At 35.0% G+C, this 17,369-nt stretch overlaps 1 long non-coding RNA gene across 1 annotated transcript in view; it reads right to left on the minus strand.

The window, feature by feature from the left end:
• Window positions 1-16,211: 16,211 nt before the first annotated feature.
• Window positions 16,212-17,369, minus strand: part of LOC139707258 (uncharacterized) — a 174,279-nt gene continuing 173,121 nt past the window's right edge. Inside the window, exon 2 of the long non-coding RNA XR_011708875.1 lies at window positions 16,212-16,508. This is a non-coding gene — a long non-coding RNA (uncharacterized lncRNA). The remainder of the gene's footprint in view (window positions 16,509-17,369) is intronic.

Raw genomic sequence — 17,369 nt, forward strand, 5'->3', positions numbered from 1 at the left:
TAAAGGGACTCAAGATGTGACAGTTGAACCAACGCCTCACCATAAAATGCAAGGGAAGTGACAGAAAGAGTGACAGACAAATTAAAGAGTAAGTTCTGTTTAGCAATTTTGGGTGACAGCACTTAAAATTTTTAGCTCTAGGATTGTTTAGGAATGACAGTATGCAGCTGAGAAAGGCAGCTTATCCGTTATAAAAAGAAATTTGTGCATGAACTTAGAAAAAGCCGTCTTCAAAAATGGAAAAAATTCTTTACATATGTTATTTAAATAATAACCCATTAACCTTTTATACAGGTCTTCAAATTGTCTATTGCCACATTTCAACATTAGCCCAACATTTGAATCAAATCTTTCAGACAGATTTTGTTTTACTGCTCCTATAGAAATGTCAGGAGAAATTGGAGTTAGCCTTCATTTGTTGTTGATATTGTTGTCATTTTTATAACCAACAAACTTTGTTCTCATGAGCATCAACTTCTGACTATGAAAATTAAGTGTCTTTTTAGTAAGGTGCTCACTGCATGTAATAACAAATAACACTACAACCTGGCTCATCTCATTATTGAAAGCAATCACATACTGAGCACTTACTATGTACAAGAAACTGTACTAAGTACTTTGTGCTCATTATTTGTTTCTGAAATATACAATGAACACTCAAGAAATGTGTTTTTGGTGGAAGAGAGGAAGGAAGAAGGAAGGGAAGGAGAGGGAATAAAGTTTCATCATCACTTACAGCTTTTACCGAGCACTTACTCTTTGTAGTCATTTAAGAACTTGAAAAACAAGTAATTGAACAGGTAGAAATATTCCCTTTTCATTGGGATTTATTGAAGTAAGTCCCAAACCAGGCTATATACATGCCCAAATTACCTCTTGATTTTTGCACTTACAGTCTTCAATCATGAATAATTCTACTGCCAACAACTTAGACTAATAGCTCAGAAGTAAAGAAGTTTAAAAATCAGAGTTTTTCTCACTTCGGAGAAACTCTGAGGTGAATCCAGTTACCATAACCTTCTTGCTTTCTCTTTTTTTTAGCACTCCAAAGATTTGAAGTCAAGAAACAACCCTCAAGGTGTAAACAACAAGTGATTACTCATAGATGGTATAATCAAAAGATGAGTGCTAAAGTCCAGGCCAGGACTAAGTTGTCATCCAGAGAGAGATCAGCCCAAGCCTGTCCAAATATTTATTATAAACATGGTTCAGAATGTTTTCTATGGATTTGATCCAGATTTTTGCCATATCCATATTTCAAAAAGTTGATCCATTCCAGTGCTATAAACTTTCAAATAATAAAAATGATTTGATCATAAGGGGAAAAGGGGGAAAGAAAACATTCACAGACTCAGAGGAAGGTCTGAGCAAATGAGGACAAGTGGACCACAGGAGAATTTACACATCACAAACTGAATTTCAACAAGTTATTTAGGATAATTTTTAGTGAATGATGAAGTTGGAATTTTACCATGTATAGGGTTAAAGTGTTGTGGATATTGTCCCTTCACTATTTCAGTGTTATTGCTGGTCCTTCATTCGAGATCATGAAATGATTACTTTGTAAACTATAAAATGAAATGCATGCCCTCAAATTTCTGTTGTTTTAGAAGTGTTGAGTAGAGGATGTTACTGGTACTGTTAATGTTAACTATTTTTGATCATATTGTTATTATGCTGATTAACAACTTGCAGCTAGTCCTTCACATCCATGTTTTTCTCACTTGCAAAACAATAAAAGCACACAGCCATTTCAATGCTTTTCTGTGTTTTCTGCTCTGTTCCCAGCCTAATTGGGTTCCCAACTTGTTCCCACTCAGCTCTTGACCCACTGCCTGAACTTCCAGTTGCTGCTCCGTTTTTATCTCTTGGGGCTTGATATTAGGGGGAAAAATATAATTTTCTTCACAGATGCAGAAAAATAATATTCAATATTTAACTATAAAAACTTTTCAAAATTATGTTAAAAATAGACTTTCTTAACCTGAGAAATACTACCACAGGCCTATAGCAATCATCATATTTAATGACAAAATTATATAATAATTTCCATTAAAGTGAAAACAAAACAATGCATCCCCTATCCTAGTTACTACTGTTTTAATTCAGTATTATACTGGAGGTCTTAGAATTAAAAGGTAAGAAAAATTTATAAAAATTAGAAAATACAAAATTGCATATTTCATCCAATGTGATTATCTACCTAATGTTTTTAAGATAATCTACAGAAAAACAGTTGAAACAAATGAGAAGTTCAGCAAAGTTGCTAGACTAAAGTAATTTAACTAGACAGTATATTGAATTCTTACTGTGAGTCAGGCACAGGTCAGGGTATTTTCCATATATTACCTAATAGTTTTCAGTAATCTAATGCAATAGCCCCTTGAGAGTATTACAGTAATCATTCACAAAGAAAACTGATATACAGAAAGTTTAGTTAACTAATCATTATAGATTGAATTTTATTCCTCCCAAAAGATGTGCTGAAACTCTAACCATCAGTACCTGTAGATATGAGCTTATTGAAAACTAGATCTTTGGAGGCTAAGAGCTATTTTTTAATAAAAAAAAATAAGGTATATATTCAGGGTTCCTCAGAGAGAGAATCAATAAGAGAGAGAGAGAGAGAGAGAGAGAGAGAGAGAGAAGAAGAAGAAGAAGAAGAAGGAGGAGGAGGAGGAGGAGGAGGAGGAGGAGGAGGAGGAGGAGGAGGAGGAGGGATTTATTAAAGGACTTAGTTCATGCCATTTTGGAGGCTGAGAAGTGCCATGATAGGCCAACTTCAAGTTGGAGACCCTGGGATATTGGTAGAGGGCTCCATCCCAGTTCAAAACCTCACAATGAGGAGAGCCTAAGGTCAAAGCTGTGAGAACCTGGAGGGCTGTTGGTACAGATGAAGAAAAAGCCAGAGAACCTGAAGTTCTAATGTCAAGGGCAAGAGAAGATGGATGTTCCAGCTCCAGGAGAGGGAGAGAGAGAGAAGAATTTGACTTTTCTTTGCCATTTTGTTCTATCCAAACTCCCAGCCAATTGGATGGTACTTTTATACACTCAGGGCAGGTCTAGGTCTAGGTCTTAGTCCACCAACTCACATGCCAGTATGCTATGGAAAAACCCTCACAGATACACAGAGCCACAGTGCTTTACCAGTTCTCTAGATATTACTTAATCCCAATAATTTGACACCTAAAATTAACTATCATAGGGGCATTTAGGGTATTCCCACACATGATATGACTGTGCCCTTATAAAGAAGAGAGAAATCTGAACACAGACATACACAAAGAGTACACCATGTGACAAGGCAAGTCAAAGAGTACCAAATTGCTAGCATCACCAGAAGCAAGAAAGAGGAAAAGAAATATCCCTTTTAGTTCAGAAGGAGTAGGGCCCTACATGTACACCAGTAAAAACAAGTTGGAAAATACAGTATAAAAACAGATACTATTCACAATTATATAACTACAGTCACCTTGAAATAAGTCTAATAATGAATATTCAGGATTCAGTCAATTCTCATTTGTGGCAATTATGTTCAGTGAAGTTACCACAAACACGAAAACAGCAAATACTAAAACTATTGCTCTTAGCAGAAATGTGTCGTTAGATTCCTGTGAGCCTCTCACTACAATATTTTCATCAATCAACACATAATCTCATGTGTGTTACTGTTTAAAGACCAACTTACTTCATATATATTATTAACTCCTTACCACTGAACTCACAGCCGTTAGTACTGTAATTCATGCCTAAAGAAGTTTTATCTAACACATGTAATTTTTCCATAAGGCACACGACAGCTTTCTTGTACTTAGGAACCTTAGGCATGACCTCAACACTTTCTTCAGGAGCCATTTTAAAAAAGCAAAATCACTAACAAAAATGCATAAAAATATTTTTTAAACAACACTAAATGAACCACAAAAAGAACATTTATGTTTGCAGTGTGAGAACTAAAACGAGAAAGCAGAGTACCACTTTTTTCCAATTCAACTGAGAATGCGCATGCCTATTGGACACTCAAATTTTCATCACTATGTTCATGTCCACAAATGGCTATGAAAGCTCAGTGAGTAATGACAGGCAAGTTGCAAATAAATTTTAGGAAGTAGGCAAATTCACAAGTACAGTAGCTCTGAATAATGAGGACCAACTGTATTTATGGAGAAAAGCACACAACCTTATAAAAGGACAAAAAAACTCGACCCTAATAAATGGAGATTCATATGGCTATGAATAGAAGGATCTAATTATAAAGTCAACAGTGAAGTTGGAAAAGGTAAAAGAGTTATAACTCTGGTCTGGGATTTGGGTTTGGGTGTGTAAAGTACTGGCTTGCCACAGAAAAGGAATTTTGGATGTGGAGTGGGGGCAGTCCACACAGGTGAAGAGGTTATCATTAAAATGATGGCTTTCAAACAAACAAAAGACTCTACTTCTACCATGAATTAATTCCATCAAAATCCCAAAGAGTGCTTTTGTGGAATTTGACAAGTTGATCCTAAAATTCACAGGAAAAAATAAAGAACCAAGAACCTCTAAAACAATTTTGAAAAATTAGGTATTGAGACTTATTCTGACAGAAATTAAAACTGAGAGTAAATAATCAAATTAATCAAGACAAGCATGATTTGAACATAAGGCTACACAAATAGAATGGGGAAACAGAAGATAGAGACTAGAAATCAGAATACACATGTATAGAAATTTTGCATGTGTATGAGGGGGTTTTACAAGTCAGAGGAAAAGGATTAATCATTCAGAAAGCATGATCAAGATCAGTAATAAGTTTTTCATGTAGAAAAAGATAGATTCCCATCTCACACATATCAAAAATAAATTGGGGAAGAAATGAAAGACCCAAATGTAAAAAGTAAATGTTTAACATTTAGAAAAAATAAAGAAGGTGTGAATTCTAGGTGAGATCTATTTAGAAGAAGAGAAAAACTTATAAACCATAATGGAAATGTTAATAAATTTGACATTAAATGTTTAAAACTTCTGTTCAGTAAAAGACATCATACAGAGTTAAAATGCAAGATGCACAGGCTAGGAAAAACATTAACAAAAAGTTAACAGGCAAAATGTGTATAAATCCTACAAATGAATAAAAAAGATAAAAATTGATAATAGAGACAATAAAAATGCCAACAATATTAAAGATCAGTATTCAGAAGAATGCAAAAACATTAAATCTCACTTAATACTCATTCAATTGGCAAAAGTTAGAAAGCCTGATAATCTCATATTTGGGTAAGGGTGTGAAAAAATAAGAACTTTGAACGCTGCTGATGGAAACCAAATTGACAAAACTGTATTGATAAGCAACTTAGTAATATCTATTCAAGTCAAAGCTGTGTCTATCCTTAACTCCAGAATTCATCTTCTAGGTACAGGCCTGGGGGAAACGTCTTCACATGTGCACAAAAAGATGTGTAAGAAGATATGCACTGCAGGATGATTTGTAATAGCAAAAATCCACGAAATCCCTAAGTACCTATGAATAGTAGATTTGATTGACTATGGTTATAATCATGTAACAAAATACCCTATGAGGGCCAAAATAGGTAAATTCAAGTAACAATAAGGTACAGAATGATACGTAAGAATTCCACTTATACAAAGTTTAAAACAAAGCCAGTTATTGATCATTTATTGATATTTACATGTTTCCTAGTTAAAATAGAAATGTATGGCAATGATAAGCAACAAATTTAGGATGGTAGCTTTCCTAGGGCAGGGAATGGTATTGAAGACAGCCAGTCAATTGTGTATACAAGTTATTATATTTTTAATTCATAACAAATATGTTAAAGGTTAAGAGTTGAAATAAGAGAGACTGGTTTGTTGTAGTCCTCTCTATAACTCTGTCTGAATAATTACAAAGTCTATCTAAAGAAAAAAAGTGTGTTAAAGTGTGTTGAAGTCAGAAGGAATGTCAGTTTAAGTCCTAAATTCAGCACTTGCTGTTAAAATTTAGAGCCTGCCATCAAGTTCTATAAATAAGATAATAGAATGTAGGAATTATACTTAATCCTCTAATTACTCTCAGCTTTAATCAAGCCTTTATTAACATAATGTGTCTAGCTTGGGGGTCTTAAAACCTGAGAGAGGATTTAGGGAAGAGTAATCAAAACAATGAAAAATAAGTAGATGATATAAGAAAAGGCAATGGGAATTGAGATGACTTAGATTAGTAAAGAAAGTGACAAATAAAATATATTGAGAAGGACACCAAGTTGGCTCTTTTTATACTGATGTCTATGACTCAGTTAAGACCTTACTAAAACTACCTGTTTAGATTGTCTGTTGATGAGCAACAAATCACTCCAAAATACAACAGACTAAAGCAATGATAAGCACGCATTTTGCTGAGGAATCTGTAATTGGTCAGGACTTCCAGAGGGACAGCTCTTTGCTGCTCCTCATGGCAGCAGCTGCAGCAGCTCACCTGAGATGAGAAGATCCACTAGCACAGTGGTTCATTCACATACCAGCACGCTGATGCTGATTAATGGCTACAGCTATGCCAGGACTGTGGCCCATGATCCTCTCCTTGTGAGTGTCTCCATGGGCTTCCTGAATTTCTTTACTACATGATGCCTGGATTCCAAGAGTGCGCATCCCATAAAGAAAGTGCATGACATTTTTAATACCCCATCCTTAGAAGACACAGTCTCACATTCACCTATTGGCTCTATTCTTTTGATTGAGGCCATCATAAAGACCTATCCAGTTTCAGTAGAGAAGTGTCATACATGCAACCTCTTGATAGTGGTACAGTTGTAGAAGAACCTTGGGTGAGAAGATATTGTTGCATTCATCTTTCAAGAAAACAATTTGCCATACTAACAGCCTTGCTAAAATCTCTTTCCAGGTGAATCTGCTCTTTTCACTGTTCCCAGAACTGAGACCATAAAACCAGGCTCTTTTCAACATTAAGGAAGACTATCCTTTCACCCCACAAAACCAGACATGTTTGTGGGGCTGGAAGTTTTCGTAGAGTCAAAAGTTATATAGTAATTCATTGAAGGATCATGAAACATTTGCATCTGTGACCAAAACTTAAGAAAAACTCATCAAAATGTTGATGTTTTCAGATGCTCTTTTGCTTGAGTTGATCCAAAATAACATGACATTGCGGACTGGCTCTAGCTCAGCGGTTCCTTCGACAGAAAACTTACAATCTCTCTCAAAATAACATGACAGCACATTCATATTTTATGGAACCCAGTATCAAGACCATGTGCAGAAACATCAGCACCTCAGGTACATTGGGAGGAATTCACACAGCACTTTTTCTTCCACCTGTTAGAAATTAACAAAATGTAACTCATATATCAAAATCAGATTTTAAAATACTTATGCCCAAAGAAAGACAAGACTTGGAAAGTTTTTCTTTGAAGTTCTTTCTTAAGTTATTTGACTTGTGATATTTCAACAAAATTGTCAAAAGAGACAGTGTTTATCAATTCAAGATCTTTTAGTTAGCTTCATTATTTCCATTTTCATCCTATCTATCAATTGAATACATTGCTTTCCTCATATTTTACTAAACCTGGAAAATCAACTAACATTTTACACCATAACATGTCCAATCTATCTTTTCTTTCTTGCTGAAACTGTAATACATGCTACCTGAAGGGATACCAGCTAAGAGCTGACTGACAAGTGAGACAAGTTTGCCCTAGGGACCAATTTGACTATGATGGTTCTTAAGATTCTACCTCTATTAGGTTGAAGCATATTAAATTGCTGATAGTGGGCCAGTTTGACCAACAAAAAATGGGGATTTGAAATGATTCAATATACATACATTGATTGGCCAGGCAAGATGGTTCACACTATAGCATGAGTATACCTGTAGTCCTGGCTGCTTGAGAGGTTGAGACAGGAGATACAAGTTCAGGGCCAGCCTAAATAACACAGCATGACCCTGTCTCAGAAGAAGAAGAAGGAGAAGGAGAAGGAGAAGGAGAAGGAGAAGGAGAGGAAGAAGTAGTGTGTGTGTGTGTGTGTGTGTGTGTGTCTATTTGTCAGATGGAGAAATTTTCTTGCAAAACTGAAGAAGTCAGGGATTTGATTCAAGGTCAATCTAAGACCATGTGCAGAAATTTTCTTGCAAAACTGAAGAAGTCAGGGATCTGATTCAAGGTCAATCTAAGATGAACTGTAACTGAAGAATAAAACTGTTTTTCCTTGTACATAAGGTTTTGATATTAAAGCCTAAAAACTAACCCAGTAAATTCTATGTGTGTGGAATCACCCATAGGAAAAACGTAAATAAGAAACCTTTGCTATCTGGACTATGTTTAGCTGCTGTGTAAATTAGCTAATAAAACCTAAATATGACAGCCTTGAAGAACAGGTTTGATGTTATTGGTTAAAGTCCTTGTGTTTTTTTTTTAATAAGCCAAATTTAACTGGAATCATTAGGGATTTTTATTTCCTAAACAGTCAAATAGAGAAACAAATCCTGATTTTCCAAAAGTAACAAAAAGAATCCTTAAGCAATACTTAATAAGTATTTAATACTATAATTATGATCCATAAAATAGGTATCCATGAAATGTGGTACCACAAAGATTGCAATTATGATTAGTATAATATAATAAGGCTGTGGCAGGGTTTAGAAGGTAATTGCCAATTTCAATTTCTACAAAAAAATACCATATGCTAAGAAAATTAAGATGAAAGAGATGTATAATTTTAAAACACATTCACTTTCTTGATAATCTTTGGGAATAAACATAGGATTAGGATAAAGGTTTTGAGAGTGTTAGGGGGAAGTACAAAGTTTACCAGAATGGTTAAATGTTTCCAATTAAGTTTTAGAATTTCTCATGTTTTAAAAAGACATGAAAAGCTTCAATTCTACTTGAAGTGCTCCAACTTGCGTGAATTAGCAGTGAAAGGATAAAAGTTACATTGAGTTTAATACATACAATATACTATTCTGAACTTCTCTTTCAAGTATAGTCAGTAGCTATAGCATAGCCCTCTGGATATGGGAGGGAGACAAATCGTTTTGCACACCCAGCTCTCCAATTCCAGCCTGACATTCTTTTCTTCAATCACAAAAACATGTGGCCAGAGAGAGAAATAGGAGGGCAAATTCATACCTCTTACTTTTTCACATGTGCAGATGAAAAAAAAAAAAAAACATGATCAGTGTCTCATTACATTTGAATCTGTACCATTCATACTTCTTTGAATTCCTTAAAACCTATATATATAGTTTGGCATATATTATCTTTAAGTAACACATTGAGTAGCATTTCTGAAAGTGTTCTCCATGCATTATTATGACATGAAATAATTTCATGTCCATGCTGGGTGTAACAAGGTTACTTGTTTATTTAAGTTCTCATCAGAACTTTTTACATACAAATATTTTATGCAGCCCTTATGTTATATGTAGTGTGGATCATTTCCCAAAAGTTATTTCAGTGATGGAAAACATTTTATAAAAATATCTCAATACACCTTGTGAAACTTGTCATCTCTCTTGTGAACTATGAGTTTTTAAACGACTGATTTCTTGTCATCAAGTTCTTATTTACCTCTCTCAGATTCTAATAATTTCTACATATTTATTTGGTAGTTTATTCAATAAATACTTATCAAATATCTGCTATGCTCTGAGCACTGTTATGGGTCTCAGAGACACAGGAGTGAACAATTGTTAAAATGTGCTTTTCCTTATGGAACTTACATTCTAGTTAGGGGAGATGGCAATTAACACAAATAGGAAGCACCAATGATCCAAATCAAATATAGAAGAAAATAAAATTTTTAAAAACGAACAAAAGATTCTCAGAAAGAATGGTTGCAGCATTTTACTGGGATTGTCAACATGATTTCTCTGAGAAGGTAAACTTCAAACTGAAGAAATATGTAATCATTATAACCCTTCATTATTTCTCTTGTCCTTTGTGCTACTTTTAATCAAAAGAATAAGGGTATCTAGTAAAAAATGAAAATATACTAAGAATTTTACATTAAAAAACAATCATTGCTGCTCTAATTCTCCAAACCTACCTCCAAATTCAGAAACAGCCTCTTTTTGTTTTTCTGACAATTACCATTATATGAAAGCCACAGATGAAGGCTGGTAGAATAGCAAGAGGCAAAATCCAGGGTTCCTCAGCAATTTCAAAGCCACCATATTAACCTTGAAGTTCCTTTTTTCATCTGAGAAAATCTATTGTCTTCCTTAAGCCCCCGTTATTTGGAGCTATTCCTTGCTGTCAACCCCTAACTGATACAGGATCCACTATCATAACCTCAGTTGACTCACAGAAAAGATTCCAACCATCCAAATAAAATGCATTTTTAATTTTTTTTAAATTTTATTTTAACTAATAAATAAAAACATAAAATTGTGCATATTTATGGGGCTCCATAAATGTGTGTATTCATTGTATAATGTTTAAATCAGGTTAAAATATTTATCTCCCAGACAAGTTCTCACTTCTATATGGTGAAAACTTTCAAAAATCCTTTCTTCTCACTTTTCAAAATGTACAGTACATTATTGTTATCTATGATCACCCGACTGTACAATGTAACACACTGGAACTTCTTGTTCCTATCTATTCAGTTTCTATTGATCAATATTTCCCCATTTCTCTCCTATTCTACTCTCCCAAACTTCTGGTAACCACCATTCTCCTTTCAACTCGATGAGAGCGACTGTTTTAGATTTCACATGAGTGAGATCATTCAGAACTTGTCTTTCTAAGCCTGGATTACTTCATTTAACATAATGATCTCCAGTATATCTATGTTGCCACAAATGACAGGATTTCATTCTTTTTTATGGCTGAATAGTATTCTAATGTACGTACGTACCACATTTTATTTATTATTCATCAGTTGGTGGAAATTTAGGTTGATTCCATATCTTGGTCATTATGAATAGTGCTGATAATACAGATGTCTCTTTGACACACTGATTTCATTTTCTTTGGAAATATACCCACAAGTGAGATTGTTGCATCATGCAGTAATTCTGTTTTTAATCCTATCAAGAACCTCCATACCATTTTCCATGATGACTATACTACATTCCCACCAACAGTGTACAAAGGTACTTTTTTTCTCTACCACCTCACCAGAAATTATTAGCTTTCATCTTTTTGATAATAGTTACTCTTAATAGGGTGAGGTGATAGATATTGTGGTTTTGATTTGCATTTCTCTGATGATTAATGATGTTGAGCATTTTTTCATGTATCTTTTAGCTATTTTATGTCTTCTTTTGAGAAACATCTATTTTGTTCTATTGCCCATTTAAAAAATTGGGTTATTTGTTTTTGTTATTGCTGGCTGTTTTGCTGTTGAGTTTTTGGTGTTATTTATATATTCTGGCTATAAATCCCTGGTCAAATGTGTAGTTTGCAAATATTTTCTCCCATCTGTAAGTTCCTTACTCTGATGATTGTTTCCTCTGCTGTGCAGAAAGTTTTTAACTTGATATAACCCCATTTTTCTACTTTTGCTTTTGATTCCTTGCCTTTGGGATCTTTACCAGAAACTCATTACCCATTCTAAACTCCTGAAGCATTTACCCTATGTCTTCTTTCAGTATTCTCATAGGTTACATTTAAATTTTTAATCCACTTTAATTGTTTTTTGTAACTGATGAGAGATAGGGTCTGAGTTCATTCTTCTACATAAGAATATCAAATTTTCCTTGCCATTTATTGAAAAGAGTATCTTTTCTTCAATGTGTACTCTTAAATACCTTTATTAAAAATCAGTGGGCTGTAGATGATGGGTTTACTTCTAGGCTCCCTGTTCTATTCTCTTGGTCTACACATCTATTTTTATTCCAATACCATGCTATTTTGGTTGCTACAGCTTTGTATAATGCTTGGAATATAGGTAGTGTGATGTCTTCTACTTTGCTCTTTGGGTTTATGTTGTGGGGATGGAGTGTTTCCATACAAATTTTACAACTGGCTTTTTACTTCTGTAAAAAATGACATTGGTATTTTGATAGGGACTGCATTGAATCTATAAATTGCTTTGGGTAATATGGACATTTTAATATTTATTCTTCTAATCCATGAACATGGGATATTTTTCCATTTTTTGTGTGTGTCCTCTTTGATTTCTTTCACCAGTGTATTATTATTTCATTGCAGAGACTTTTCACCTCTTTAGTTAAATTTATTCCTGAATATTTTTGTAGTTATTATAAATGGGATTAATTTATTGATTTCTACTTTAGATAATTTGTCACTGGATTTAGCAATACTACTGATTTTTGTATGTTGATTTTGTATCCTGAAACTTGAGTGAATTCATTTATTAGTTCTGCTATGGTTTGGATCTTAAACATCACACAACAGCTATGTGTTAAAGGCTTGGTGCTATTGGATGGTGTTGGGAGGTGGAGCCTAGTGATTAGATTGTTAGAGTTGGCCTTAAGGGAATATTAGGACTCTGGAATCTTGTGTTCGTTCTCTCTCTTCTCTTCTCTTCTCTTCTCTTCTCTTCTCTTCTCTTCTCTTCTCTTCTCTTCTCTTCTCTCTCTCTCTCTCTCTCTCTCTCTCTCTCTCTCTCTCTCTCTCTCTCTCTCTCTCTCTCACCAGGAGGTGAATAACTGCTCTACTATGTGCTCCCTGCCATGATGGTCTCCCTTTCAACAGGCCCAAAGACATAAGGTCAAGAGACCATGGACAGAAACCTCTGAAACCAAGAACCAAAATAAAGCTCTGCTGACTTTAAATTGATTTCCTCTGGCATTGTGTCACAGTGAAGGACAGCTGACCAATATGGTTCTAATCTTTTTATGGCAGATTTTTTGGTTTTCTCTATAAATAAATAAGATCATGTCATCTGCAAAGAGTGAAAATTTGACTTCTTTATTCCAAAATTGGATGACTGTTTCTCTCTCTCTTGTCTTATTCCTCTGGCTAGGACTTATAGAACTGTTGAATAAAAGTGATGAAAGTGGGTATCTTTGTCTTGATTTAGATCTTATAGAGAAAGCTTTCAAGTTTTCACCATTCAGTATAATGTTAGCAGTTGGCTTATTATAAATGACCTTCATTATGTTGAGGAGCATTCTGTCTATTCCTAAGTTGTGCTGCATTTTTATCATGAAGATATTTAGTCATATGCCTTTTCTTCATCTACTGAGATTACCATATGGTTTTTGTCCTTCATTCCATTGTTGTGGTGTGTCATGTTGATTGATTTGCATTTGTTGAAACAGTCTTTCATTCCTAGTATGAATCCCAGTTGGTCATAGTGAATAATCCAAATGTAGTTTTGGATTTGGAATGCCAGTATTTTTTTTTTTTTTGAGGATTTTTGCATGTAATGTATACTGGCCTATAATTTTCTTCTTTTCTTGAATCCTTATCTGGTTTTGCTATCAGAGTAATGACAGCCTTGTGGAATGCATTTAGAAGAATCCCTTCTTGTATTTTTTTAATAACTTAATGAAAATTGGTATCAATTATTTAAATGTTTAGTAGAATTCAACAGTGGAGCCATCTGGTCCTGGAGCACATAGTAGAGCAGTTACTCACCTCCTGGAGATCAGGAGAGAGAGAGAGAGAGAGAGAGAGAGAGAGAGAGAGAGAGAGAGAGAGAGAGAGAGAGAACACAAGATTCCAGAGTCCTAATATTCCCTTAAGGCCAATTCTAACAATCTTATCACTAGGCTCCACCTCCCAGCACCATCCAATAGCACCAAGCCTTTAACACATAGCTGTTGTGTGATGTTTAAGATCCAAACCATAGCAGAACTAATAAATGAATTCACTCAAGTGAATTTTCTTTGATGGGGGTTCTTTTTGATGGGAGACATGTTGTTATAGAATTAATCTCATTACTTGTTATTGTTCTGTTCAGGTTTTTTATTTCTTCATGATTCAGTCTTGGTAAGGTGTTTTTGTGTTTAGGTATTTCTCCGTTTCTTGTTTATTATCAAGCCCACTAGAATATAGCTGTTTATAATAATCTGTAAAGATTTTTTTTGTATTTTTGTTTTGTCAGTTGTAATATTTCCCTTTTGTCTCTTATTTTACTTAGTAGAATATTTTCTATTTTATTCTGGGGTGATCAGCATCTTGCCAGGGAACTCTTGTCTGCTCAGAGAGATAAGCCTCATAAGATTTTTTTTTTTTTAGTTGTAGTTGGATACATTTTATTTATTTATATGTGGTACTGAGGATCAAACCCAGGGCCTGACCTGTGCTAGAAGAGGGCTCTATTGACTTTTAAAGTAAAAAATAACTAGTGAAGAACAAAAGACAGAGTCAGAATTAATTTGAAAGGATGGAGAACCTGATAGATTTAGCTCATACAGGAGCCGGAGCTGGACAATTAGAAAATGGCTCCTGTGGTTTATTTAAGGGGGTACATCAAAAGAAGGGATAAAGTTTCAGGGGTGGAGTCTTGCTTTATGGTATCTTGCCGTTAGCAGTTTGATTGACATCTTGGCAGGTCACACCCATCTCTGAGAGGCTGTGTGGCTAGGTGGTGGTAGCAGGTCATCCCATCTCCAGTGCCATGTGGGACCAGGCAGAGCGGAATAGAAATTCACATGTATTTGGGTGATCTCACCCCATGGGACTGCCACAGGAAGTTCCCAAACACCAGATGTTTCTATTCACTAGGCTTTGATGCCAATTTAGTCCACACACAGCCCATGGATGGCTCTTGACACTCTTTATCTTAGTCTAGCCAAGGTGTGTCTGAAGAGCCAGATCTTTTTTATTTTGTATTATTTTTCAGTCTCCATTTCATTTCTTCCCTTCCTGATCTTGATTACTTCTCCTCTTCTACTAACTTTGGGTTTATTTTGTCTTGTTCTTGTTTTTCTAATTCCTTTAGATGCAGCAATAGGTTATTTAAAATATTTCTACCTTTCTGATGTGCTATAACCTCTCCTCAGTATTGCTTTCTTCTATATCCTCTAGGTTATAGTATGTTGTATTTCCATTTTCATTTGTTTCAAGAAATTTTTAACATTTTATTCTTGATTTCTTCCTTGATCCATTAATTGTTCAAAAGTTGTTTGATTTCCATGTATGTGTAATGTTTCCAACATTTTTCTTATTATTGCTTTCTAGCTTTATTACATTATGGTCAGAAAAGATACTCGGTGTACTTTTAATTTTTTAAAATTTGTTGAGACTATTTTGTGGTCTATCATATAATCTATCCCAGAGAATAGTTCATGTGCTGATGACTAAAAAAAATAAAGTATATTTAGCAGCTGTTATATAGATTGTTTTGTAGAAGTCCGTTAGGTCCATTTAACCTAAGATGCAATATAAATCTGATCTTGTTTTTGTTGATTTTCTGTCTGGGTGATATGTCCATTGATGGAAGTGGGGTATATTATGGTTTAGATAGGAGGTGTCCTCCCTTTTGTGAGAATACAAGAAAATTTAGAGGTCAGTGTTTGTGATCTAAGAGTCTTGACCTGAGCTGGGGGTGTGCCTCAGTGGTAGAGTGCTTGCCTAGAAAGCATGAGGTCTTGGGTTCAATCCCCAGCACCAATAAATAAATAAGAGTCTTGGCCTAGTCCGTGCGTTAATCCACTCAAGTGGCTGATAATCGTATGCAGGTATGTTATGGCTGGAGGACGTCGTTCACTGAGCAAGTCCCATTGGGATATATACTTTGTCCCTAATGAGCCAAGCTTAGTCTCTCTCTGCTTCTTAGTTATGTTCTGAGCTGCTTTTCTTCTCTAACCTCTTCCACCACGATGTTCTGCCTCACCTCAGGCCTGGAGCAATAGAATTGGACTTCTATAGACTTAGGCCTCTAAAACCATGCGCACCAAATAAAACTTTTCCTCCTCTATATTGCTCTTGTCAGGTCTTTTGGCCACAGCAACAAAAAAGCAGAGTGAAACAAAGTGTTAAAGACCCAAACTATTAGTGTAGTGAAGTCTATTTCTCCCTTTAGATCTATAATATTTGCTGTGTGAATTTGTGTGCTCAGATTGAAATTTTTCCCTTATAGATTTGATCCCTCTATCATTACATAAGGTATTAGTCAGTTTTTTGTCATTGTGACAAATCCCTGAGGAAAACAACTCAGAGAAGGAAAGATTTATTTTGGCCCAAGTTTCAAATGTTTCAGTCCTGGAGATTAGTGCTCTATCTGACATGTGTGTGTGGCAAAAATTTGATCCCAAAATCTTCACCTCATTGATTGTTTATTTGCAGAGAAGAAGATTTTGAGTCCATTCCATTTATTAATTCTTGATTTTATTTCTTGCACTTGAGGAGTCTTGTCAAGGAACTTGGGGCCTAATCCGACATGATGAAGATTTGGGTCTACTTTTTCCTCCTTTAGGCACAGGGTCTCTGGTCTAATTCCTAGGTCCTTGATCCACTCTGAGTTGAGTTATATGCATGGTGAGAGATAGGGGTTTAGTTCCATCTTGCTGCATGTGGATTTCCAGCTGGCTCCATTGCAGAAACATCATGGCAGAGAAACATGGAAGAGGAATACTGCTCAGTTCCTGGCAGCTAGGGAATAGAGAGGAAAAGAAAGGGGCCAGGATGAGAAATACCCTTCCAGGACATACCCCCAGGGGTCTACTTTCTCCAACTATGCCTCCCACTACTTCCCAATAGTTCATTCAGTTATCAATGTATTAGTCCACAGATGAGATCAGAGCCCTCCTATTCAAACATTTCCAAAATGTCCCATCTCTGAACATTGCTGCACTGGGGACCAATTCTTCAAACATGTGAGCTTTGGGGGGACATTCCATATACAAACTATAACTCATAATGACCTTCCTTGTCTTTTTGTAATTGCTTTTGATTTAAAGTCTATTTTATGTGATATAAGTATGGCTACTCCTTCTTTCTTTTGGATTCCATTTGCATGGAATACTTTATTTTATCCCTTCACTTCTATTCTATGTGTGTTCTTAGAGATGAAGTGAGTTTCTTATAAGCAACATATAGTTGGGTCTAGTTTTTTGTTTTTTTTAAAACATTCAGTCATTCTAGATCTTTTAACTGGAGAATTTAATCCATATATATTCAAGGTAAGTATTAACAGGTATGGCCTAACTTACACTCATTATGTAACTAATTTGTTTTCTCATTGTGTTCTAGTTCCTTTCTTTCTCCCTCTCTTACAGTTTTCTTGTGTGGTTAAGTGAACTACTCTAGTACTGTGTTTTAATTGCTTGCTTATAATTTTGGGTTTGTTTATTATAGACATTTGCTTTGCGGTTACCATTAGGCTTACAAAATAATCCTTTGACTATATAATTTATTTTGAAATGACAGCAACTTAATATGCTCATAAAGAATAGAAACAAACAAAAGAAAAATGCTTTATTTTTTTTGATCTCTCATGCTACGTTTTAGTTT

The sequence above is a fragment of the Marmota flaviventris genome, chromosome 10 (genome assembly GCF_047511675.1).
Source record: "Marmota flaviventris isolate mMarFla1 chromosome 10, mMarFla1.hap1, whole genome shotgun sequence".
Taxonomy (NCBI): domain Eukaryota; kingdom Metazoa; phylum Chordata; class Mammalia; order Rodentia; family Sciuridae; genus Marmota; species Marmota flaviventris.